We start from the raw sequence: 25,373 nt of genomic DNA on the forward strand, positions 1-25,373 counted from the left end.
GACCACTCCTCCCCTCCCTCCTAGCACAGATGGCTCATCAGGATATGGAGGCTATACCCCAGCTCCCTTTGTGTCACTGTCTAGAGAGAGGTGTAAACAGCCCAACTGTCAAACTGACCCAGACAGGGAATCCACAAACAGGTGGAGTCACAGAATGGTTTATGCAGGAAAATGCTCTCTTTCTAAAAGTTGCATTTTCAAACACACAATCTTTAAACCAACTTTACTAAAAGATGTACTTTTTTAAATTGTGAGCTCAGAGTCCCCAAACTCCACATGTCCATCCGATCCCAAAAGGAATCTACGCTTTAATCATATTTAAAGGCAGCCCCCATGTTAACCTATGAGAGCGATGGGCCTTGCAACAGTGAAAAACGAATTTGCCACTATTTTACTGTTAGGACATATAAAACACATTAATATATGCCATTCCGTAAACATACAATGCACCCTGCCCATGGGGCTACCCAGGGCCTACCTTAGGGGTGTCTTATATATTAGAAAAGGGAAGGTTTAGGCCTGGCAAGTGGGTACACTTGACCAGTTGATTTGGCAGTTTCAAACTGCACACAAAGACACTGAAGTGGCAGGTCTGAACCATGTTTACGGAGCTACTAATGTTGGTGGCACAACCAATGCTGCAGGCCCTCCAGTAGCATTTGATCTATAGGTTCTGGGCACCTCTAGTGCACTGTACTAGGGATTTACTAGTCCAATCTATGCCGATCATGGAAATCCAATCAACAATACAATTTACATAGAGTGAATATGCACTTTAGCACTGGTTAGCAGTGGTAAAGTGCTCAGAGTTCAAAGGCCAACAACAACAGTTAAAAAAAAGTAGGAGGCAGGAGGCAAAAAGATTGTGGCTGACCCTGCATAAGGGAAAAGTCCAACAGTCAGCAGGTCATGTACTAACACAGATGCCGATTACGGACCATAAGGCACAAAAATATAACAATAGACACCAACAAGTAGTGAAAATATTAGTGGCGGGACATGGAGAGTCATGGTATGAAAGTACTCTTTCAGAAAGAAAGGCAAAAACCATTTTCTTGTATGCTGCCTTTTTTTCCAAAAGAACCCAGAGCTTAACTATGTCAAACCATGAAAAAAAGATGCCTAGCCTTTTGCAGGCAGAACAGTGATTTTTATTATTTTCCTATTTCCAAAACCAGTAATGCAGACCATAAAGTTTTATATAAACTTATTCAATGGTTCTCAACATTTGATTTTTTATCAAAACTGGGAGAATTGAATTTAATTCATAATTCACCACTTGACAGCATTTAGTATAGCCTGCTGGTTTAGGACTATAGCTATGGCTCTTTGTACATGTATGCTCTTTGTTCCGTGAGGCCATGCTAAGAGAGTTAACTACCGTAGACGGTGTTCTAATGAGCATCCCTCTGAGAATGTAGACAAAAGAATGATATTTCTGCATGCCATTTTTGGACAATACCAGGACTCAGAAGGAGGCCTGTTCAATGCATCTTTTAGGTTTTAGACAAAGGGAAGGTAGTTATGTCTTTTCGTCTGCAAAGGTCACAGGAGCAGCGAGTGATTTAGAAGCTGGCATTTTAATTGGCTTCCTTTACCCTCAGGACTGTGTCATATCCTACGGTTTGTATTGGGCAGATGCATGTGAGCCTAGATTTCAGATGCAGATTTAGAGGTATGTAGCATTAAAAAATGGAGACTTTTGTGCAGTCTACGTTTTTATTAATTTAAGAGTTAACATCTCTTAGCATCGAAAGAAACCTGTTAATTCTATAGTGAATGAAGAAAGAATGAAAATAAGTTGCCATTCTTAAACATGACAGATCATTAAAGCTCTCATGTCAAGAGCACTCTAGCTTCCTTTTCAAATACCGCAGCAGTAACACCACAACAGTTACCATTGATTCTTTGGGAGATTTGTCACCCATTCATGAATGGCTGATGTTTCTTTATTGTGTCAAACTTTTCCAAATGGGCACAAGATAAGGTGTGGATAAGCAGTGGTTATTTGCACATCTCTGAATTCTGGGGTCCCCTTAGTAGCATGTGAATTACAGGTCATTTCTCAAATAGACGTCTTTTTTACACACTGTCTTACATTCGGAAGGAAAAAATGTAGAGAAATACAAATGGCAATAGAACTTGTTGTGCAATTCTGTGTTCCCCCAAGTCTTCTGATAAAAATGATACTCACTTACATGGGTAGGCCTACTGCCCGCGACAGGAAATGCAACATGGACATATCACATTTTTATGTTGAAATCTGACGTGCTTTTTTGGAAAGTGCCTAGCTGTGGTCTTTGGCCTGTAGCTCAGCCGGCATCTAGGGAAACCTACCAACCCTTTGCATTTTTTTAAACTAGACACCTAGGGGAATTTAGAATGGTGTGACTTGTGGGGCTCTCACCAGGTTCTATTACCCAAAATCCATTGCAAACCTCAAAATTTGGCAAAGAACACTTTTCCCTCAGATTTCGGTGCTGCAAAGTTCTGGAATCTGATAGGAGCCACAATCTTCCTTCCACCCAGCATTCCCCCAAGTCTCCCGATTAAAATTGTCCCTCATTTGTGAGGGTAGGCCTAGTGCTCGCGACAAGAAATGTCCCAAAACACAACATGGACACATCACATTTTCCCAAAGAAAACAAACCTGTTTTTTGCAAAGTGCATAGCTGTGGCCTATGGCCTCTAACTCAGCAAGTTCCTAGGGAAACCTAGCAAACCTATACATTTTTTTTAAATCTAGACATCTAGGGGAATTCATATTGGGGTGACTTGTGAGGCTTTCACCAGGTTCTGTTACCCAAAATCATTTGCAAACCTCAAAATGTGGCAAAGAAAACACTTTTTCCTCACATTTCCATGATGGAAAGTTCTGCAGTTTGAGAGGAGCCACAAACTTTCTTCAACCCAGTGTTCCCTTAAGTCTCCTTATAAAAATGGTACCTCACTTGTGTTGGTAGTAACCTGTGACAGGAAGCGCCACAAAACGCAACATGGACACATCAAATTTTTACATTGAAAACTGAAGTGTTTTTTGGAAAGTGCTTAGCTGTGGATTTTGGTCTCTAGCTCAGCCATTACCTAGGAAAACCTACCAAACCTCTTCATTTTTTCAAAACTAGGGGAACCCAGGATGGGATAACTTGTGGTGCTCTCACTAGGTTCTGTTACCCAGAATCCTATGTAAACCTCAATATTTGGCAAAAAAAACCCACCTTTTCCTCACATTTTGGTGATAGAAAGTACTGGAATCCAGTATTCCTGCAAGTCTCCCGATAAAAATGTAACCTCTCTCGTGTGGGTATGCCTAGAGCCCATGTCAGGAATAGATCACGCAACGGTCAATGTTTATTTTTGCATGAGGGCAACTGTTGACCCTGGGGGGATCCATTCCTGATGTAGGCACTAGGTACAGGCACTCAAGTGGGGTAGTGTTCTTAACAGGACAGATGGGGAAACACTGGGTTGTAAGAATTTTGTGGATCCCAGCATATTTCTGTAGTTTGTGTGACAGAAATTCAAGAAAAAAAAGAGTATTTATTCAACATTTCTGATTTGCAGGGTTCTGAGTAAGAAAACTTTGGGGAATCCACACAAGTCACACCTGTGTGGACTACCCCAGAAGTCTAGTTTCCAGAAATATCAGGGTTTGGTAGGTTTCCCTAAATGGCTGCAGAGCACAGGACCAAAAACGCAGGTGTCTGCCTTATAAATCTAGGTTGTTTTGTGATAGATAATTTTGATGTCTGCACAATACGATTTGGGAAGTGGAATTTGGGGCTGAACTAAATTGGGAAGCTCCCAAGAAAGAACTCTCTCTGTGCTTGCTGCCGCATGTACCTGCTCTCTGGGTTGGGCTAACCCACTATTGTCTTACTGCACAGACTGTGCTTGCGAAGGGACAGCAGGACTGCCCTCATCACCTCCCTCATAATCACTGGAAGAGGAGATATTGAATGGGACTCCTCCGACTGAACAATCACTCCCAGAGTCTGCACCATTGCCCTATCCCTAAGATGCTGTCCCAGTATCTGATGTCTCAGTCTCTGATTCTACGTCAGGGTTAGGGCTTGAGCAGCAGTCATCCAACAAAACGCCATCTCTGCTACTGGCTAAACTGTTGCTCTAAAACACTAGCCTATGTAGACAGTCACAAAATTGTTGGTGGGTGTGATACCTGCAACAGTAGAGGTCACCTTACCTTCACTTCTTCCCTCAATCAGCATGATCTCAAGACATTAAAAAAAGACACACAATTACTTTGTTTTGTCTCATACTAATCGTCAAAGTCTTTAGCGTCTCTAGCACCCAGTCTAACAATTATAATTGGTTCTCCCACTCCCATTACCTCCGATTCCCTCACTACCACCCAGCAAAAGTGCATTCCATCTCTCCATAGCCCCCGCCACATTAATTTCATTTGTATTATAGTACAGGCAATGGCTGGCTTTACTAATCCAATCAGCTATTCACATATAATACAAATTTGATCCTTGCAGTAGGCATATAAACCTTCTGCGCTACTTTATGGCCACAAAACTGCCACTAGACAAAAGTCAGATCCTTTTTAGCAGAATCATAATCTGAAGAGTTACTTGACTTTTTTTATTGCTGCCTAAAAGCTACAGTTGAAATGCATCAGTTAAAGTATGTGCATTGCTTTGATATTTATATATATGTAAAGAGATCACTTTAATATGTGGGTGTGGTTTTCCGATTGCAGCCCCTAGGGAAACCACACATGTTGACAAAACTGCTCATATATATAGATAGAGCTATCTACATAGCTATATCTAGATACGAATATCTACATAGATATATCTATATATAGATCTATATATATTTACATAGATAGATAGATGTATAGAGAGATCTATATATTTTTTTAACAGCTGTATGGTTCCCTTAGTTGCCCCCAGGGAAACCATACAGATGTTAAAAAAATGATTTCCCCCACAGGGGGTCACCCTGCTCATCACGGAGGACCCCCTGTCAATTTCATTTTTTTGTTGTTTTTTTAAACATTTTTTATGCCCCTGGCCGTGCACGATTGGGCACTATCGTGCCCACCAGGGGTAAACCTACTATTTGGGAAAACATTGCCCATTTGCTGGGTGGGCAACACCCCCCCCCAAAGTGAAATCCTTGGTGTCTAATGGTATTAGGAATCGGCGGACACATCAGCAGCATGTTGCATTCGAAGTTGCACTATGAAATGCACACATCCAGCGGTGTGTCACAAAGTGTTTTAATTTACACTGTGATACACAAACATTTAATCACTTTTTACCAAATTTTTTATATTGTCAACTGTGACACACATGCACACAGTTTATGAAGTGTGTCACTGGTGATTTAAGGCTAATCTTAACTGATAAATAAATACGGTAGTCTCTTGATTTATTTTATAACATTTGACTTATTTAATGGTAGTTTTGAGCTTTTTATGATATTTGCTATCTTGTTCACAGGCACAACATTTTTTATTCTTTTATTAAACAAATAGATTAGTCCATACTTGGACATCATTATGCAAAGTGCTAATGCTCAACCTCCTTTTCTCCAGACACCTGGTGAACCACCTATTCCATGGAAAAATTGGTACAGAGCATTTACCAAATATTTTGCGGAATTTGGGGGTTATTAGATATTATCCTGAAAGGGAACAGTTTCTATTAGAACAAAGGCTCTCATTACAACTGTGACGGTCTTTTCTGAAGACCGCTGAAGCCGCGGCCGCCAGAAAACCATCTGTGCTGGCGGTCTTTTGACCACCATGCTGTGACTGTCACCACATATCCGCACTGCTGGCGGTCGGATATCTGGCGACATTCGTGGTGGCGGTTAGTGGCGCTTAGGCAGTTACACTGCCATCACAGCCATGCCAGAAAAAGACTGCCCACAGAATTATGACCAGTAATTCCGTGTGGCAGTTTTCTGGTGCCGAGGCACTGCCAGCAGTGGCAGAGCTGGGTCCAGCCCCCGCACGGAGGAGCACGTGGTCGGACGAGACAAGTGTTGTCCACAAGGGGATGGGGTGGGGGGTGTGAATGGGTGTGTGTGTATGCATGTCAGGAATGTCGGGGGAGGAAGGTGGGGTGTTTGTGCATGCATGCGTGTGTGTGTGTCTGCCTGTAAATGTGGTGATGGTGATGCATGTGTGTATGCATGTGGATGAGGGGTGATGGTGTGCATGGGTGAATGAGTAAGGGGTTCAGGGGTGTGAGTGAGTGTATGCATGCAGGTGCATGTATGTTTGTATGTGTATATGGTGTGTGTGTGTGCAGTGAGGTACAATTGGGGTACAGGACATATGGTTGTGTGAAGATGAGTGGTGGGGTGGGGGTTGTTTATGTATGTAGTTAAAAGGAGGGAGTGGGGGCATGGAGAGTGTATGCGTGCATGTGTGATGTATATGAGTATGTTTCCAAGTCTATGGGGTGAATGTTGTGATTGTGTGTGTGAGCGGGGGTGTGTCTGTGTATGTGCATAGGTGTTTGGAGGATACCTTTCCGCCAGCATTTTTGCGGCGATAAAACTACCAGGGAAATGCTAGCGGTGTCCTTAGTCGAAATAATCTCAGTGGGTATTCGACTCCCGCCAGGCTTGAGGTGGAAACCTCCAGCCCGGCAGGCCACGGTAATGCCACAGAATGGGTGGGACATGGTGATCGCAATATGGCGGTCTTCATCACAGGTCCCCGGTGGTGAGATTGCCACTGTTGCCCTAAGGGTCAATATCTGGGTTTCGAAGGTCAGTCCATTTACATGTTTACCCCCTAATGAGATTGTTGAAGAAGATGAAGATATTGATGAATATCAACTGGCGATATGAAAACATGAAAAACAATTTGATGGGCAACCCAATTTAATAGTAAATAGGCACCTATTTTTATGAGAGAACAGAATTGAGATGAATCAATAGATAGTTATTTTTCTGATTTACCTATACTTACCGCTGAATGTGATTTCAGTAACTTTAGTTCACAACTCATTAGAGACCAAATAGTGGTACATTGTTGGGATAAAAATTTCCAAGAATAATAGTGGACCTTGGAAAATCCTACACTTATGGAAGCTGTATATATAGTTAAAAATATGGTGTTGGAAAATGGGTTATTGGTAAGGGCAGGTAAGTACCTACACTTAGCAATAGGCCACTAACCTCCATTTAGGTCCAGTCAGGTCTCAGTAAATTAAACCTATCTCAACCCTTGGTAGCTTGGCAATGAGCGACAAGGCTTAACTTAGGAGACAAAGCGTAAAGCATTCAAATATCACAAAACAGTAATTAAATGAAACACAGAAAACAGTTTAAAAATTCAAAATCAATGTATCAAAATAGGACAATATTTTAGCTTTAAAATGACACCAAAACTAATAAAATCAGATAAGGGGAACCGGAGATATGATTTTTTAAAGAATTAATGCCTTCTGTTGCATAGAAGCAACTAGTGCTCAAAGGGTTAATAAAAGAAAAAGGTCACACTGGAAAGGAGCAAAGTACAGAATTCAGGCCACCCACGAGGTAACACTGTCACACTTACTTTCAGAAGTGTTTGATTCAGGAAAGTGGTCCACAGCACCAGCCAAGGGTTCAGAGGCTCTGGTGTGCCTCTTGGGGTCTGGGACTACAACTCCCCCAATTTACCTCTTCAACTTATGGAGTTGCTCCAAACATCTCCAAACTTCTGGCTCTTCTTCCAGTGGTCCTTTTTGTGTCATTGAAGTGTCCACAACTTGATTCAAGGTTCCAGAAGCTCGGAGTTGCTCCTTGGGAGTTGGGACTACAATTCCCAGAATGCACCTGGGCAGAATCTTCAAATGGCCACTGGACGCTGGTCAGCTGGGCTCTGCTTGCAGGACTTGATGCAGGGGACTCTGGGCAGCTCCTTTGTACCTGCAGCAAATAGGGAGTCCCTTCTTGAAGCAGTAGAAGACAAGTAATGTCCTTTAGTGGTGAAGCCCAAGTGTGCAGCTGGTGCTGTCCTCCAGAGTGCAGTGTCCAAGTGCAGGTCAGTGGTCCAGCAGCACAGTCCTTCTTCTCCTGTAGTCCTTCCTTGTTGGAATTTGATAGGGATCTGAGGTGTGAGTGCAGGTCTTCCAGTTTTATCCTTGTTCCTGGGTGAAAAACAGGGGGGTCCTGGTTCTCCAATCAGGGGCAGGGTCCTTACCCATGTGATGGAAGTGTGACAAAAATCAATCCCATGGAGCAACATTCCTCAAAAATCCATCATGGTTGAAAGTGATTTTTGAAGGTTACTTCGAGCTAAGCCCACCTACTGGTTTGGCTAACAATCCTAAACACACCCCTCTCCTGCCCTCTCCTAATCTAATCAAGGGGGCACCTGATTGTCTGGTTTTGCAGGATGTGAGAGTGTTGCTGCTTCCCCATCTGCTGAGGGGAGATCTCCTCCCCCAGGCACATCTCTCTGTGCTGAGCCAGGCCACTTCACACCTCATCAAGGCAGCTATGCCAGGCTGCCAGAGGCTGGCCAATCAGAGCACAACAGCAAAAACTCTGCAGGGCTGAAGTTGGCAACTTTTCAGGTAAAGTTTAAAACTCATTACCTGAACAAGTTATATTAAATCCAATCACTGGAAGTTGAGGAATTTATTATAACAATTAATTTGATACCACACTTCTGGTATCTGTTACTTAAGGGGATTTTAAAAATTAAAATAAAGTCTCCCCTTTCTAGCCAATGAGGCCATTCATTACAATGAGGGAAAAACAAATGTGGCTGTTTTACCTCACCAGGGCTTATAAAACTATTTTTATAAGGTCCCTGCTTATATTTACATGGAACCCAGCCCTAGGGGCACATGGGGTGACGTATATGTAAAAATAAGGTAGTTTAAGACTTTGGAACTACTTGTAACTTTAATTTAAAAGCAGCCAGCAAGGCAGGCCTGCCTTTAAAATGACACTGGGCACCTCAGCAGTGCACCTATGGTTGCACCACATATACTAGGGTCCCTAAACCTACATGCCCTACCATATACTAGAGACTTATAGGTAGGTTGACTTAGCCATTTATATTTAGCCTTATTTGCATACTGATTTTATACAGAGCACAGGCCCCGGGACTGGTTAGCAGTACCCAGGGCACCATCAGAGTCAGGAAAACACCAGCAAAAAGTGGGAAATGGGGGCAAAAAGTTAGGGGGGCTCTGCAATCAGCCCTGTTTTCTCACATATAGACCTTTCACAAAAGTCATGTTTAAATTAACAGGAAAGGAGCAAAACAGGGTGGCTGCAGTTAGAGGGTCAATGTAACTAAGTAACTAAAACGAAGGTAACAAAAAAGGGATTTTCTTCAAAAGAATATCTTTAGATGCAGTTAACCCAGTCATTCGATGAACAGCCTTGTTTGTCCTGCAAAAAATTTCAAATGTTGAAAGAGCTAGTCGCAGAAAGATAAGTTAAATGCAGTATCAGACAAAGTGATAGATCCGAAGATGATTTCTATGAGAATAAAGATGTTGTATTAGTTGTCTAGTGTGGTGAGGCTGATTGTGTTGACACCTATGAAAACATAGTTGATGGCAAAGAAGGAAGGCTTTTAATTGACTCTGGAATGAGGATGATGATGAATTCTGTTCATGTCTCCTGTGGGTACTTTCCAATTCAGGAGGATGACTTTTGGTTTAACATCTGCTGTCTCAGTATTCTAACGTGTATTACAGGAGGTGTTGAAAGATATTAGAGGAGGTGTTGAAGGATATCAAGATAGTGATTACATTCCTAGACAATATTCTTGTAGCAGGAGAGAATGTTAAAAAGTAATGATAGAACTATGCACAGAGCATTGAAAAGGTTAACAAAATATAGTATCATTGCAAATGTCAAAAATGTGAATTAGCTAAAGAAAATATTGAAACTTAGGGCATGTAATTGCTCAGAAAGGTGTTGAACCCAGACCAGGTTTGGTAGAAGCCATCACTTGTGTTCCTGGTCCAATGAACAAAAAACAAGTTGCATCTTTTCTTGGATTGTGTGAATTTTATGCCACATTCATAGACATGTTTTGGGCTATAACTGTACATTTGAGGGATCCTCTCAAGAAAAAGCAAGGATATGTATGGTCCAATGAGGGTCAGAATGAATTTAATGCTTTGAAAAATGACATAGTATTGGCTAAATTACTTGCCTTTTTTATCCTAACAAAGAATTAATCATTACAGTGAATACAAATAAGGAGGGTCTGGGTGCCACGCTAGTTCACAAAAATGAAAGTGAAAATGAATCTACAGTGGGCTTCGCATCCAGATCCTTGAACGAAAATGAAAAAATATTCTGTATCATGAAAAAAGCACTGTTGACTTGTTGTTGGGCGGTGGAAAGACTTAAGTGTTTTACTTGGGGGAGAAAATTCACACTTAAAACTGATCAGAAGTATTTAGTAAACATACTTGGTGGGTCGGTGACTAAAGATCACACACTTCAGGTGGCACGATTATGTTAAAAAAAATTGCAATATAATTTTAGCATCGACTACACGCATGGAGGAAAAAATACAAGGGCTGATTATCTATCACGTTCCCCAAGTATTAGTTTGGTAGACTGCATAAATGGTGATGAGGAGTATGAAGAATGTTTTCTAGCAGTGATTGATTTGTGTCAGGGAAATGTTTTGTTTTTATGGTGGATGATTGGATGGATAAAATGTTGAATGATGAGAATTTCACAATCGTAAAAGAATATATCAAGCAAGGGTGCCCTAAGGAAAATGTGCTACCTGTTACTATTTAGTCTTATTTAAAAGTTGCTGATGAACTGTCAGTTGAGATGAATGGGATGCTGATGTGAAGCGAGGAATTAGTTCCCACAAGTGGTTTGAGAGACAAGATAATAGACTATGATCATGAAAGGCATTTGGGCCAGACGATTACCAAACGAAAAATCAGAAATGTTTATTGATGGCCAGGTATGGACATAAAAATCATTGCTAAAGTAAAGACTTGTATGATATGTGCCACAAGTGACAAGGAAATGAAAACTGAATCAGTACCTTTGTAACCTTGTATTCTAACTGAAGGTCCATGCGTGAAACTGGCTATAGATTTCATTGGATCATTCAAAATGTAACCATAAAATGTAAATATGCTATGGTGATGATGGTCTATTATAGTAAATGGTGGGAGGTAGATTTCATGGAGGAACCTAACACTGCTGTAGTCATGAAATAATTGAGTCAATTGCTTTTGAAAGAAGGGTTTCTAAAATAAATGATATCTGACAATGGAGTTTTCAAAAGAAATGAGGGAGTTTTTGGAAGGCAATAAATATAAATGCATTGCACTGTATCACCCACAGGCAATTGGACTGGTCAAAAAAAATATACATACATTAATGGACTGTATTCAATGAGCTGTCCAAAACAAGAGGTAGTTGAGGCGGTAGATAGTGTGTTATGGTCTCACCGTACCAGCCTCAATGGTGTTCCTGGAATATCTCAATTTGAAATTATGAGAGGATGTGCACCCAAATCGAAATTGTGTCCTGGGTGGTTAAGACATTTTCAGATTAAAACTAGTCATGCATTTTCTGCAGACAAGAATATGCGGCCCACAGTTAAAGCTGCTCAAAAGAAAAAAGAGAGCTGATTTAACATCAGACATAATCTCTGTCAAAAAAATCAGATGTTATATTAAGATAGGGGATTGGGTACCAGTGAGAGACTGGACACGTTACCAAATGGAAATCCTAATTCAGAATGCCTGAGAGGGTAGATGCTGCCTCAAAAAATGCTAACCGAATAAAAAAACCTGAATGGTGGAACAAAAGCAGAAGGTGAAAGGTTTCGAATTTTAGTGGTTCATGTGATAAAACTAAAAGTCAGTCTGAGCATTTTATACACAAGCCCAATCCCGGTGGGAAAATAGGCTTCACCAGGCAAAAGTAAACGTATGATAACTAAACCAATGAAATACTATGATGAATTGATATGTATGTTTACTTTATGTTCTTTCTTTAGTTATGTACTGCAATATTTTTAATATATACATTTTTAAATGTAATGTCAACATTTACTTTAAACTTATAAATGGATCTCATTTTTAGTATTTTGAAACATGTTCATATTTCATCAAAAGTTTTTATTGTTTAATAATAAAAAGTTATTTTCACTCCCATATTCAATTTGTATATAGGAAGGGAAATGTTGTTCTGATGTATCATGGATCTTCGCTCAGTATTCCACATACAAGGTTCCACTTATCTGAAATGACGAAACCAGAGTGAGTGAGTCAGTTGGAGGTTGGAGTCTGTGGTGACTGTGGCCAATAAACATGATGCTTCAATCTTACAATTGGTTCAGTGTTTTCGAAAGTAACACTACTGAGATCCTCATGGGTGAGTAGCCATGCTTTACAAATACTGATCGATTGATTGACACTTATTCAAACAGAGATTGTCCCAACATAACTAGCTTGAATGCAGTTCTTTACAATGACACACTAATCTCAACTGACATATTTTTGTGAACATCTCTCTTTAGGATACATTTATTTCAACCATCATACCTTGATGCCATAAACTCAAGCAAGTTATTCTATGTAGAGCTGAATAAACACAAAACAAACTCTAAAATAAGGTTGGATTCCATATTCTCATTGATCTCTACTTGCTATCTAGTCTCAAAATCAGAAGCAATATATTATCAAGGCTGCAATGCCCAAACTATTTTATTGAAAGTTGTAATTAAATGTTTACCAATGTTTTACAATCACTGCTTACTTTCTGCTTGTGGTGGCAGATTTTTCATCATCAGACTTTAACCCAGAACAAAAGACAGTTAAGGAGTGTAGAAAAATGCCTCTTTTTGCATTAACACCCCATTTATTTTAGACTGATGCTGTTGGTTTTTGGTCTCTGTACAATAGGACCCTGCTAACAAGGTGCCAGTGCATGTGCCTCGACCCCTAAAAGCTTGATTAAGTGGTTACAATCACTGATAGATATGTTTTACTTGCCTATAAGTCCCCCAGACATAGTACCAGTTATTCCCAGGGCCTGTGTGTTAAATTGTACTAGTAGACTGCAGCAGTTACTGTGCCTCCACTAAAGTGACCAAGTAAAACATGACAATAGCCCTGCCACAACATCCTAGGTGAGTAGTTTTAAAAGTGCCATTTCAACCTGTTGAAATCACCCTTTCGACAGGCCAACACCTGTCTTTAAATAATAATAAGTTGCCCCTAAAGTAGGCTTTGCCAGGCCCGAGGCAAAGTGAATGGTATATATGTGTTTATTGTTTTTACATGCCCTTACAGTGAAAAAGGCCCAAACACAGTTTTAATTGTAGCAAGACTGGATGATCCATAGAAAACCCTGGGTTACTTTTCTTCCGCTAATCTCAGATTTACCATAGATAGAAGAAATATTTCAAACACTCATTTTCCCAGTTAAACAAAATCCAAATTACTGCTAAAATAAAATTTTGTCTAAATATGTCAGAAATAGTGACTTTAGAAAGTGATTGTTTTTCAGATTAAAACCTATAGTAGACTTTTCAGAGAAAATCTCCAACTATTACCTGACAGCCGGCTGGTCACCTGCAAGAAGATGTAAAGGGCTCCCAAGAAAGGGAACCAAGGGGCTTTCGGCCGGAGGAGTTGTGATCTCCTTGTAAAAGGATGTCCTGGTGGATGTGCCCACCAACTGCACAAGCTTAAAAGGGGCATCCCTCTCACAGGCAGATGGAACTCACACCTAGGCCATCTGTTTCCATTGTCGAGCTAGTCAGGATGGCCTCAATCCCCATTAGGGTAAAACCTGTTTCCAAACTATTTTGCAAGGGAATTTCTTATTTCCCTAGACTCAGCCCAGGTTGTGCCTAAGGTTCTTCCAAGGGGATGAAAAGTTTTGCAGTCTTAAACTTTGGCAGAGTAGTGCTCTGTGAGAGTGTTAAGTGCCTCCCCTCCCCCCCAGAAAATGATTTCAGAGTGGGTAGGGCTGCTCCTGGGAACTTTTCCCTATTGATCACAGAGTTTCCTCCTCCCACAAGCTAGTGCCAGACATCAATGTGGCACCCCTGGATACCTTCTTCCAAACACACTTGTACCTGTGGATGAGCACTTGCATTTGAACCAGTGGAATGAAATCCCAAGGACTGAACCTGCTCCCACTTGTACTAAAGGCAAAAAAGTAGGCTTCAAGGTTCAATTAGCTGACCTTCTGTTAAACTAAAAGGCCACAGAAGCTGCAAGAAGCCTAGATATTCTAAGAGTCCAGCTGATCAGTTCCATTTGGATTTGCTGGTTGCCTATGGAAGAGTAATGTCTAAACCACAAGTGATGGCTACAAGGCCCTGGACCCTTGTCTGGTGCGTAAGTGCCTCCACTTAGAACATTTTTCAGAACTTTTCCCCTAGAGAATAAATGAAGACTGGGGTCGACATTGAAGCTTCAGCAACTGGCATCGAATTCCCTGTCAGATTCAACCTGCCAGTTTCCATGCTATGGAGAAATAAACTTCCAGAAAGGTTTCTAAGTTTGAAAGCAGCCCATGTTTACTGAGGTGACTGCCGAACAGCATCAGACTACAGACAAGACCTTCCTAGACACAGAGTCCAGCATACGCCCACTCTAAGCATTTCTAGCATTAACGCTGAGTGCACCAAGTTTCCTGATGGTACCAAGGCTCACACAGAGGACTCCTGCTTCTCCATGCCACCATCGTCGGGCAATTCTTTGATCCAGCCTGCAGTCTGACCCGTCAACAACCATCAAAAAGACCTTTATCCAGAAAATATTCTAAGTTAGAAAATAAACCTTCTACCGGGATGAACCTATTCCCTGTACTCAACCAACAGTAGCTTGCTGTCAGCCTTAACTTTTGACTTAAACCCCTTCTAGTGCAACCAGAAATCTATGATTGTTTTTTTACATAAAACCTCCGAAAATCATATCTCTAGTTCCCTCCATACAATGTTTGTTATTTTGGTGTTCATTACACTTTATTTTATACATTTGAGTGGGACTTTTATTGTGTTTTGTTTTCTTTGTTTCTGATACATGCACTGGTACATGCTTCACACATTTACCCTAAGGTAAGCCTGTCTGCTCTGTAAATTGTGACATTATTACTGATAAGGACTCACATCCTCTCCAACTAATAATCCACTTACTCATATGTAGAAAAGAGAAAACCAGGACGAAAAATATTAGCTAAGCATAAAATAAAGAAACGGTATGTGTAAGATGATGAACAAAAAGTATACAATTCAATCAATACTAAGCCAATTTGGTAAACTAACTCTGACAATTGACAACAACGGTGACAGGCTCATCAGAAGAAAACATTGGGCTCGAGCACTCAATTTTTTTACACAATAAAATCTGCCCCCTCTCTGTGCTCGACGTTGTTGCTGTTCCCCCGAAAAGACTCTGCAATCTAAAATGACATATCCGACTTCTCAAGTGTGGTCCGTTTAGGTAGGGATTCCCAATCCACTAAGAATGGTATCTTAGCTCACATGCAGAAAGCCAAGCCTTCAGAGTGGATCTTTCTATGAAGATTAAGAAGCCGGTGACTAGATCGTGACTTCGATGGGGGGGGTAACGAATGTGGAACTACATAAGCAGTCCTCCATGGATAGTGTTCAGAGTATTAAGAAATGGAGGTGACAGAGAAAGAAACACATAGGGGATGCATTTGCTTTGGCACTGAGGCTGCTGCAGTGCAATCGGCTTTGAAGTGCCAGAGTCAGACAAATAGCAGGTTAAATACATGGGTGTGACCTGCCAGAAATAAATTGATGCTTTCCTTCAGTAAGAAGATAGATGGATATGTGTTACAGTGCAAAAATAAGCGTCCAAACATAATGCTTGTCAAAGTGAATAATTCTCTGTCAAAATAACCTCAACATGCCTAGAGTCTGAGGCCTTTTAACATTTTAGGTTATCAGATAACAATTTGCACCTTTCCGCTCTTACTTTTCAGAAAAGGAACCATTATCTACGATTTGCAGTCTGAGAAGAAACAAGTTACAGTGGATGCTCCCACATATTAAAAGCTTTGCTAAAGGAGTGCTATATCCCCTGTACAAACCGACCACCAATAATACCAAGGCCCATATTTATACTTTTTGACGCAAAACTGCGCCAACGCAGTTTTGCGTCAAAAAAATTAGCGCCGGCTAACGCCATTCTGAAGCGCCATGCGGGCGCCGTATTTATTGAATGACGTTAGCCGGTGTTAGCCGCCGGCGCTGTCTGGTGTGCGTTAAAAAAAACGACGTACACCAGGCAGCGCCGGCGTAGGGGGAAAATGGCGTATGGGCGTCCAGAAATGGTGCAAGTCAGGCTGAGGCAAAAAATTCGCCACAACCCGATTTGCGCCATTTTTTTACGACGCCCATCCCCCATTGAAATGACTCCTGTCTTAGCAAAGACAGGAGTCATGCCCCCTTGCCCAATGGCCATGCCCAGGGGACCTCTGTCCCCTGGGCATGGTCATTGGGCATAGAGGCATGTAGGGGGGCACAAATCAGGCCCCCCTATGCCACAACAAAAAATAAAAAAAGATACTTACCTGGACTTACCTTAATGTCCCTGGGGTGGGTCCCTCCATCCTTGGGTGTCCTCCTGGGGTGGGCAAGGGTGGCAGGGGGTGTCCCTGAGGGCTTGGGAGGGCACCTCTGGGCTCATTCTAAGCCCACAGGTCCCTTAACGCCTGCCCTGACCCAGGCGCTAAAATCCGGCGCAAATGCGGGTTTTTTAGACCCGCCCACTCCCGGGCGTCATTTTTGCCCGGGAGTATAAATACGACGCATATGCATCGCAGTCATTTTTTAAGACGGGAATGCCTACCTTGCATATCATTAACGCAAGGAAGGTATTCACGCAAAAAAATGACGCTAACTCCATGAACTTTGGCGCTAGACGCGTCTAACGCCAAAGTATAAATATGGAGTTAGTTTTGCGTCGAAATTGCGTCAAAAAAAACGACGCAATTTCGGCGCAAACTGAGTATAAATATGCCCCCAAGAGTTTATTCGGAACAACGCAATGCTCAGGCAGATTGAAAATCGTACAAGCATGAATCTTTTAAGAGCAGGCTAATAAACACTGAGTTATTTCGAAGACGCTATAGTGCAAGTCTGACTGTATTGGGAATACATTTAAGCAACTGAATACTCCATCCCCACAAGGAGGGGGTGGGTCAAAGTATAGTATGGCACCTGTTATTATTATCAGTCCTTATTTTTGTAATTATTTTTTTCTAAAATATTCTCACTTCAACCTTTGTTGGACTTTTTTTACTCGTTCATTTCTTGTCATGATCTAGTAAACTGTTCTACAATCTAAAGATTATGGCCTCGCTGATTCAATACATAGAGAGGGGAAACAGCAAGACCACCTATTCTCTTTTTCCTGTTCCACGGAGGTGCCTCATCTACGAAAAACTTTTTTTCATAGATGTCCATTTGGGCAGATAATATTTGCTTTCAGAAACCAGAAGGGGTTTTCTCATTATGACTGTGCATTCTATCTCACTGTATGAGCATGCCACACAAATCTCAGCTAAAGTTTCTTGTTGTGGCTTACAGATACAGTGAGAAGCCCTTTAACTTCCCTTTCTATTTATGATTTCTGTTGTTTTTTCCCTGAATTTTGTAAGTGAAGGGCGCAGATCTAGAGAGAAGAGAGAGGAGTATGCGTCAGGTTGCATTTGGCTTTATTTTATGCAAATACAATATTTGTCAAATGGATTATGGAAGATATACTTTGAGTTCTTTCTTATAATTACCTAATAGTTGATGCACACGCATCACACTTTAGGATTTAAACTATACATGTAAATGTAATGTACAAATGTTTAAACTCCCCAATAAAATGTTTACCGATAGCTAGGTAATGTTGGGTAGTCAGGTGGTTTTCTTAATGATTCTGAAGCCAACTCGCTATTTAAAACGAAAACTTACACTCCTTTTACAAAACCCAGTTGACAGGTAGATACGTCGAGCTTATCGAGGTTGTGTGGGGTGGATATGTTGCTCAGAAAAACATTTTGATTTTGAAGTGCACATTCTGAACATAAATAGCAAGGTACATTCCCAGTGGTGCTGGATTCATTTACAGAGTGGGGGTGCCGCCATCAATGCTACATCATTGAAATCATAGAGATTGTGGAAAATTCAAGTATCACGGAAAGAATAAGTGTATCAAATTCGCCACACCCATTGAGCAAGACAGAGATAAGGATGTAGTATACAGCTAGTGGTGCATTGTGGAGCACACTGTCACAAATATACTACTAAGGCATTGTGTGGATAGGCACTATCAATTACAAATAGACCGTTTTCTATTGAACTGGCAATCAATTTGCAAAAATGTTTAATTTTACTGATAAAACGGTGTAGCGCACAATGATCTGTGAAAAACTAGTTGCAGTGAATAGTCATTTGCACATCACCAACTAAATTGTCTTGATTTGTTTTGATCCTATTAAAATTTTTCTTTCCTTTACACTCAAGAATTAAAAATGTGCATCAGTTGTGCTTTCCTTTCTGCTGATGTATTTTAAAATACTGGCATAGAAACATTTACATGTATTTAATTGTGTTGCGTGTTAGGAACAAATGACATCCTACAGCCTTTCCATTCACACTTCCTGTGTACCAGCAAAATTGTAACAGTTGACTTACAAAATCCTCAGTCTTTTTTGGGTGGATAGAAATTACCTAAAAACTCTGTGAGATTCCATGGGATTCTGCCAAAGTGTGGAGAATAGAGAACTTGTGCTCCTCTCGCTGCAATTTAGTGCTGATAGCCCACACAGCGCTGAAATCAGAAAGAACAGCACCATGCACTGCGCAAGGGTGCATGGCCATTCTAGTTGATTTTGCTGCTGCTTGAGTAGAAAATGTACTCCAGCCACCACAAATGTACTCGAATGGCAGCCGTCTGACCATGGTCGTCCGCGAACACAAGTGCCCATCTTCGTTAGAAAATCACGCCAGGAAGCACCAAATTTCACTTCCGCTCACTAGCTCATATTTTCTTGAGCCTCACTAGAGAAAAATTCTCTTAAGAAGCGATTGGTAAAATTTGCCCAGGACTCCACATTAAAGAGTAATGTTGAATAGCCAAAATTCTGCCAATTATGCAGGCGGAAAGCAATATTTCTCCCACTTCAACTCTCTTTACAGTCAAAGCAAAGTAAACAGCCATCTCCAAGTTGTCAGAAGACTGACTGACATTTGACCTCTGCCTTTTAAAGCAGCTAATGTGACAAGATAAAATCAAATTTACAAGCATTTTTATTTCTCATTCATCTTCTAAAATCCAACACTGGTATTATGGGGGTGTTGCAGCACCCCACACCACACCTTCTAGAGTCTATGTACATTGCAGAGTGAACTAAATATTCAAAACTTCATGGTCACCTAGCCACATGTTATGTTGTATCATTAGTATATATACAAATTAGGGGAAGCCCTTATAACCCCACTGTATTAGGGCCAAATCTCAATCCAACATACAAATATACAGAGGGGAAAAAAAAAAATATATATATATATGTATATATATATATATATATATATATATTTCACACCAGTTTGACAATTAAGTCAAAATTGCGGCACTCACAGGATTTACAGCAGATGACTTTTATTTCTTGTCAGGACCCCAAACAAAATAACACCAACGCGTTTCGACCCTCATGGTCTTGGTCATGGTAATATATATATATATATTTATTCAAAGTGAAAAAATCAATTAATCACTGAAAACAATTAATATCTTTACCGTTCCAATTATTTATTAGTTTTTGTCTCTCTTTGTCTCTCTCTCATGAACAAAATTAAAAACATAACAACACTATATACATGACTACATCACAATCAAAACATAAAAAAGCAATTAACCATGCAAAATTGAAAAACCTATAACACTTCACATACAAAATACTAAAACAATATTAAAAAAAGAAGAGTTTTTGCACTGAAAACGTTCATATTGTAAGCTGCCTTTTCCCGGCAAGCAGTATTATAATATGAGGTAATGAGGTTTAGTATCATCTTTCCTAGGTTCTTTGTTCCTGGTGTTTATATACAATACAGTCCCATTTTCATTGTCTCATTATTCCATAATTCCCAAAACATTCCTTAAGAGTATAGTCAACGCGTTTCGGCCTTTAAACTTCTGGCCTCCTCAGGACATCAACAACAGTGCCTATATTTACAATATATTACTCACTAATCAGAAATCATGTAGCAATCATTGCCTCCAGGGCTGCTAACAAACCCTGTTCACCATTTTATCTACACCATGTGTTTGCCATCCTTCCCCATATGTCCAGACACAAAAACATGTACTCATCAATCAGAAGCACCCAAAAGAAACGTGACATGTCTCTCAAAACATGCTCATTTAGTTTACATTTGACTTCAAAACTGCGCGTTCTTAGTACATAAGCCACTTCAATACATGCATGCATTAAGGCCCATAACAATTACTTCTAAGTGTTTGCCAACACACCTCTTTAGTATACCAGACTGTTCTTATACTCTTCCTTATTTTGTTATTATTTGGCCCATGTAAACAAAAGTGGTTAACCTTATCCTTTAAGTGTAAAGTTCATTCTTTTGGAACTTTAACTGACAGTAATCGTTGTTTCTTTGAATGATTTTTCTTTTTCTAAAAGCATCATGAAAATATTCAGAAAATCTTAATGTTCCAATCTCAATTCATGCTGTATTTACAAAATCAGTGACACTTGTTGTCTACTTACCCTCAATTTTCTCCCTGTGTACTGTATTCATTCTTCAACCAAATTGTACGGCTCATTCGTGCAAGTAATCTGTAGTTAGCTCCATGCGTGCAATACAGCTGCCGCTGCCGGAGCCAATTATATCTGACATGAGGAGAGAGGGAAACGGAAGACGGAGCACTTCCGTTCATTTGCCGATCTCGCTTGTGGTTACCATAGCGGCCATCTTAACATTTCTTGACTGTCATTCCTAGAAGCCAACGCTTTCAACACTCAAGTCTTATTGCTTTACCTCTATTCCAAATATAGGAAATGGGTAAAAACAAATTAAAAGTGATCTCTATAAACCAGAAAAAAAGTCAAAACAAATTAAATAGAGAAAAAATTGAACGAGAGCAGCTTCTGATATTTCCGTATACTTAATCCTTAATGACTGATTAGTGCCCACATCTCGTTTTGTCATTTTGCCTCTCTCCCAACTATAAAAAGGTGGCAAAGGGAAATTGATGGCAAAAAGGGAGACTATATAAACTGGCACACCACAATTACAGTGGACTAATTTAAAAGAAATCAAGCAAAGGAAAAGGTAAATCCTAGCATTTTCAGTTGTTAGTTTTTAATAATGCCCACATCTCATCAAGGTCATTCAACCCTCTTCTGGCCGTACCATGTTTTTCAATTAACCTTGCCTCCATTCTAGCTAGAGTAGAAGTACACTCATTTATTGTTTGCATGTTTCTACCACATAAAGGATTGACCAATTTATGTCTTCATCTTTATGCCCTTTTTCCATGTAATAGTCAACCAGTGGTGTGCTCCGTACTTCACATCCAATCCTAGACCTATGTTGCAAAATACGCACGTTAACTGGTTGTGTTTTTGTGGGTTGCAGGCTAGGAGGCAACCTCATCAAAGGTTCCTGTTCCCGCTGGCTCTCCCCACTGGTTGTTGGATCAGCCATATCAGCGCAGGTGGTGACCCTCAATAGAGGTCCCTGGCCCTGCCAAAACTAACCCAGCATTGCTGAAAGTGCAGAAACTGGAGCGCGGAAGCTCTGAGATTGGGACACGGACATCCCCATTTTGGCAGCATAATTTCTTGTTGTGGCGCCTAGTGTGGGTGGCCGAGCACACTTGCCGGGCCAGGTGAGTCTTTTCGCCTATGCCACATGAGAATGTTTCCTTGAATGTGCAGTTTATGTTACATTTATGCAAGATAGTTCTCATATGAATATTCATGACAAGGTTTTGGCAGTTGTGAATACGTGCTTATTATGATGTGCATTTATGGTAATATTGACAACCTGATTACTGCTTATGTTGCAGGATAACCAGCAACTCTGTGCTTTATTTGACTACTGCTGGCCTTTGCAGAGTATCAGTACTGTGTAATGTTATGACAACTGCTTGGGTAGCAGGGTATTACTGACATCTTATGTTTGGTCTAATGTTGTGTACAATACAGGTTAGTTTTATATAACTTGATGTTGTGTTTCCTTTGTGGTGGGGGGAGTGTGTCATGTTTGTTTTGCAATTGCTTTACACATTGCCTCTGGGATAGGCCAGAGTGCTCATGCCAAGCAACCAAGGGGGTGAACAGGGGTTATCTTGGGTGTGTAACTCTCTCACACTGACTAGAGTATGTGGGTTCTGCTTGGCTTAGGTGCATACCCTAACCAACCAGAAACCCCATTTCTAACAAATTCCAATAGTAAATGGTGTTTTTTTTTTATACGTAATTACTATGTTTTAATAATTTTTGATGAAGACAATGGAAAGTTAAGAATTGATTTATTCATCTTTTTTCTAAGATTTAAATAGATTTTCTCTTTTACTGACTGTATGGTATTTATTGGATGCAATGCCTTTATAAGCATATTTTTAAACAGTTGATAATCTGAAATAATCTGTAATAAATGAATAAAGTAAACAGAATCGGGTTTGTTTCCTTGGCTCACTTTTCACTGATTTCCAGGCTTAGCAGTGCTGTATTCCATGATCTTCTCGCACCCAGACCGTAGTGTCTCAATAAGTAATGGATCTGCTAGAATCGATCACATATTTTCTGTCTTAATAGTGCACCAACGGTAAGGACATATTATTGACATGGATCTTGCAAGCGCCAGCCATCTACACTCCTCGATCATCCAAGTAGACAGTAATGAGAAAAGTTAGATAAGTCTACAGATAGGAATATTACTTTTGATTTAAACACATTAGAATTAAAATATATTGTTTCACTGATAGTACAACAGAGTGCAATTTTTGAAACACATTCTACAATCTCTTTAGATTTATCGTTGACCAATTATGATACATGTTCTATTTGGTTTATTGAAAGTTGTTCCTTTTGTAGAGGGAATGTATGATTAATAAAGCATTCTCTGCTCAGTTCACAACCATTAAAAATCTTACCTTCTTGTTCATTTTTTTTTGGTAGTGTCTATGCAACATGCCTTAGTCTCCTCCCATCTGTCTGAGCCCCTACTCTAAATACAGGGCCTCATCTACTAGAAACTGGTGCATCGGCCAGTCTCAAACCCCTTACGATGCCACGATAGTGCTGTATTTATGATACAGCGCGCCATGACATACATTTCCACAGATGCAACAGGAATTCTGGTGCATCTGTTAGGCAAGAGTGGCGCAGTGCTGGAGTAGTGTTGGTAATCTGATGCTACTCCAGCAATGCAAGGAGAGCCCCATGTTAAAAAGCTCAGAATCACTTTATCGCCTGTTCTGAGCAGGCATTAAAAAAGTGACACTGTGAATGTGCAGAATAGCACAGTGAAATGTAGCAAATTTCACTGTATCAGTGCTGCATGGCTTTTGATGTGGGAACACCCACCCTGCACCCCTGACTGTGCCACACAGGGCTCTACAAACTGGTCCTATTGTGCCAGTTTGTAAATGTGGTGCAGTGTAGATGACTGCTTGCGTCACTGCAGCCACAAAAAAGGGATGCAATGCCGGTGCAAGGTGCGTGTTAATAAGCTTCAAAGGTCTATAAATTCATGGTTTATTGTGTTTCATGTGATATTCTTCCATGTTTGTGCTTTACTCCAAGACTTCATTTGTTTGTACAGGCTTAAATGTATTAAAATTGATGTTCAGCAAAATGGACAGAGAGATGTAATTCATTTTAAAATTCTAACAAAGTGTAAATGTTAAAATTCCAAAAACCAAAGTCCTTCCCTAGAAGTCCCTAAATCCAATAAATTAATCTGTCCTTTTCCACAACAGCAAAAGTGCAACATCCGTGGTTCAGAAAAAACAGGTGTATGTTATTTTTTATCAATGCTTCATGTGTTTTTTTAAACGTAAGATTGATGATGTCTATATGGCACTGGGGCCATATCATGACCAGGTTCCTTGCTTGCTTGCAGATGCAGAAAGGGCATATCATTTGCTGAACTCACCCTGTCAATAGAGCTTATGCTGACTCAGTAAATAGACAAGCAAGTTCATGAGTTGCAAAAAGAACAGCTCAGAAAAAGAGAGCAGTGGTTAAAACACCGTGGGGCATATTTATACTCCGTTTGCGCCGGATTTGCGTCGTATTTTTTTACGCAAATTCGACGCAAAACTAACTCCATATTTATACTCTGCCGTTAGACGCGTCTAGCGCCAAAGTCCATGGAGTTTGCGTCACTTTTTAGCGTGAACCCCTACTTTGCGTTAATGATATGCAAGGTAGGCGTTCCCGTCTAAAAAATTGACTCCGAGGCATGTGCGCCGTATTTACACTCCCGGGCAAAAATCACGCCCGGGAGTGGGCGGGTCAAAAAAAATGACGTCCAGCCGCTTTTGCGTCGTTTTTTAGCATCTGGTCAGGGCAGGCGTTAAGGGACCTGTGGGCTCAGAAGGAGCCCAGAGGTGCCCTCCCATGCCCCCAGGGACACCCCCTGTCACCCTTGCCCACCCCAGGAGGATGCCTAAGGATGGAGGGACCCATTCCAGGGAACATAAGGTAAGTTCAGGTAAGTAATATTTTCTTTTTTTTTTGTGGCATAGGGGGGCCTGATTTGTGCCCCCCTACATGCCACTATGCCCAATGACCATGCCCAGGGGACATAAGTCCCCTGGGCATGGCCATTGGGCAAGGGGGCATGACTCCTGTCTTTGCTAAGACAGGAGTCATTTCAATGGGGGTTGGGAGTAAAAAAAAAATGGCGCAAATCGGGTTGAGGCGAAAATTTTGCCTAAGCCTGACTTGCCCCATTTTTTGGCGCCCAAGCTCCATTTTCCCCTACGCCGGCGCTGCCTGGTGTACGTCATTTTTTTTCACGGACACCAGGCAGCTCCGCCGGCTAACACCGGCTAACGTCATTGAATAAATACAGCGCCCGCATGGTGCTTCAGAATGGCGTTAGCCGGCGCATATTTTTTTGACGCAAAACTGCGTTAGCGCAGTTTTGCGTCAAAAAGTATAAATATGGCCCCGTCTTTCTAATCTGTACTCTTTCAGCAGCAGCCAAACTTCAAAATCACCTGCAACGCATTCAAAACGCATCGGCACGCCTCATCCTCGACGTACCCCGCAAAAGCCACATCTCCGCACACCTGAGACACCTGCATTGGCTCCCAGTCAGCAAAAGGATCACCTTTCGACTTCTCACCCACGCACACAAAGCCTTCCACAACAAG

General features: G+C 40.9%; 1 long non-coding RNA gene across 1 annotated transcript in view; it reads right to left on the reverse strand.

Moving 5' to 3' along the window:
- Nucleotides 1-20,871, reverse strand: part of LOC138245623 (uncharacterized) — a 35,147-nt gene extending 14,276 nt beyond the window's left edge. Inside the window, exon 1 of the long non-coding RNA XR_011194153.1 lies at nt 20,749-20,871. This is a non-coding gene — a long non-coding RNA (uncharacterized lncRNA). The remainder of the gene's footprint in view (nt 1-20,748) is intronic.
- Between the last annotated feature and the right edge of the window lie 4,502 nt (nt 20,872-25,373).

The sequence above is a fragment of the Pleurodeles waltl genome, chromosome 7 (genome assembly GCF_031143425.1).
Source record: "Pleurodeles waltl isolate 20211129_DDA chromosome 7, aPleWal1.hap1.20221129, whole genome shotgun sequence".
In the NCBI taxonomy this organism is placed as follows: Eukaryota; Metazoa; Chordata; class Amphibia; order Caudata; family Salamandridae; genus Pleurodeles; species Pleurodeles waltl.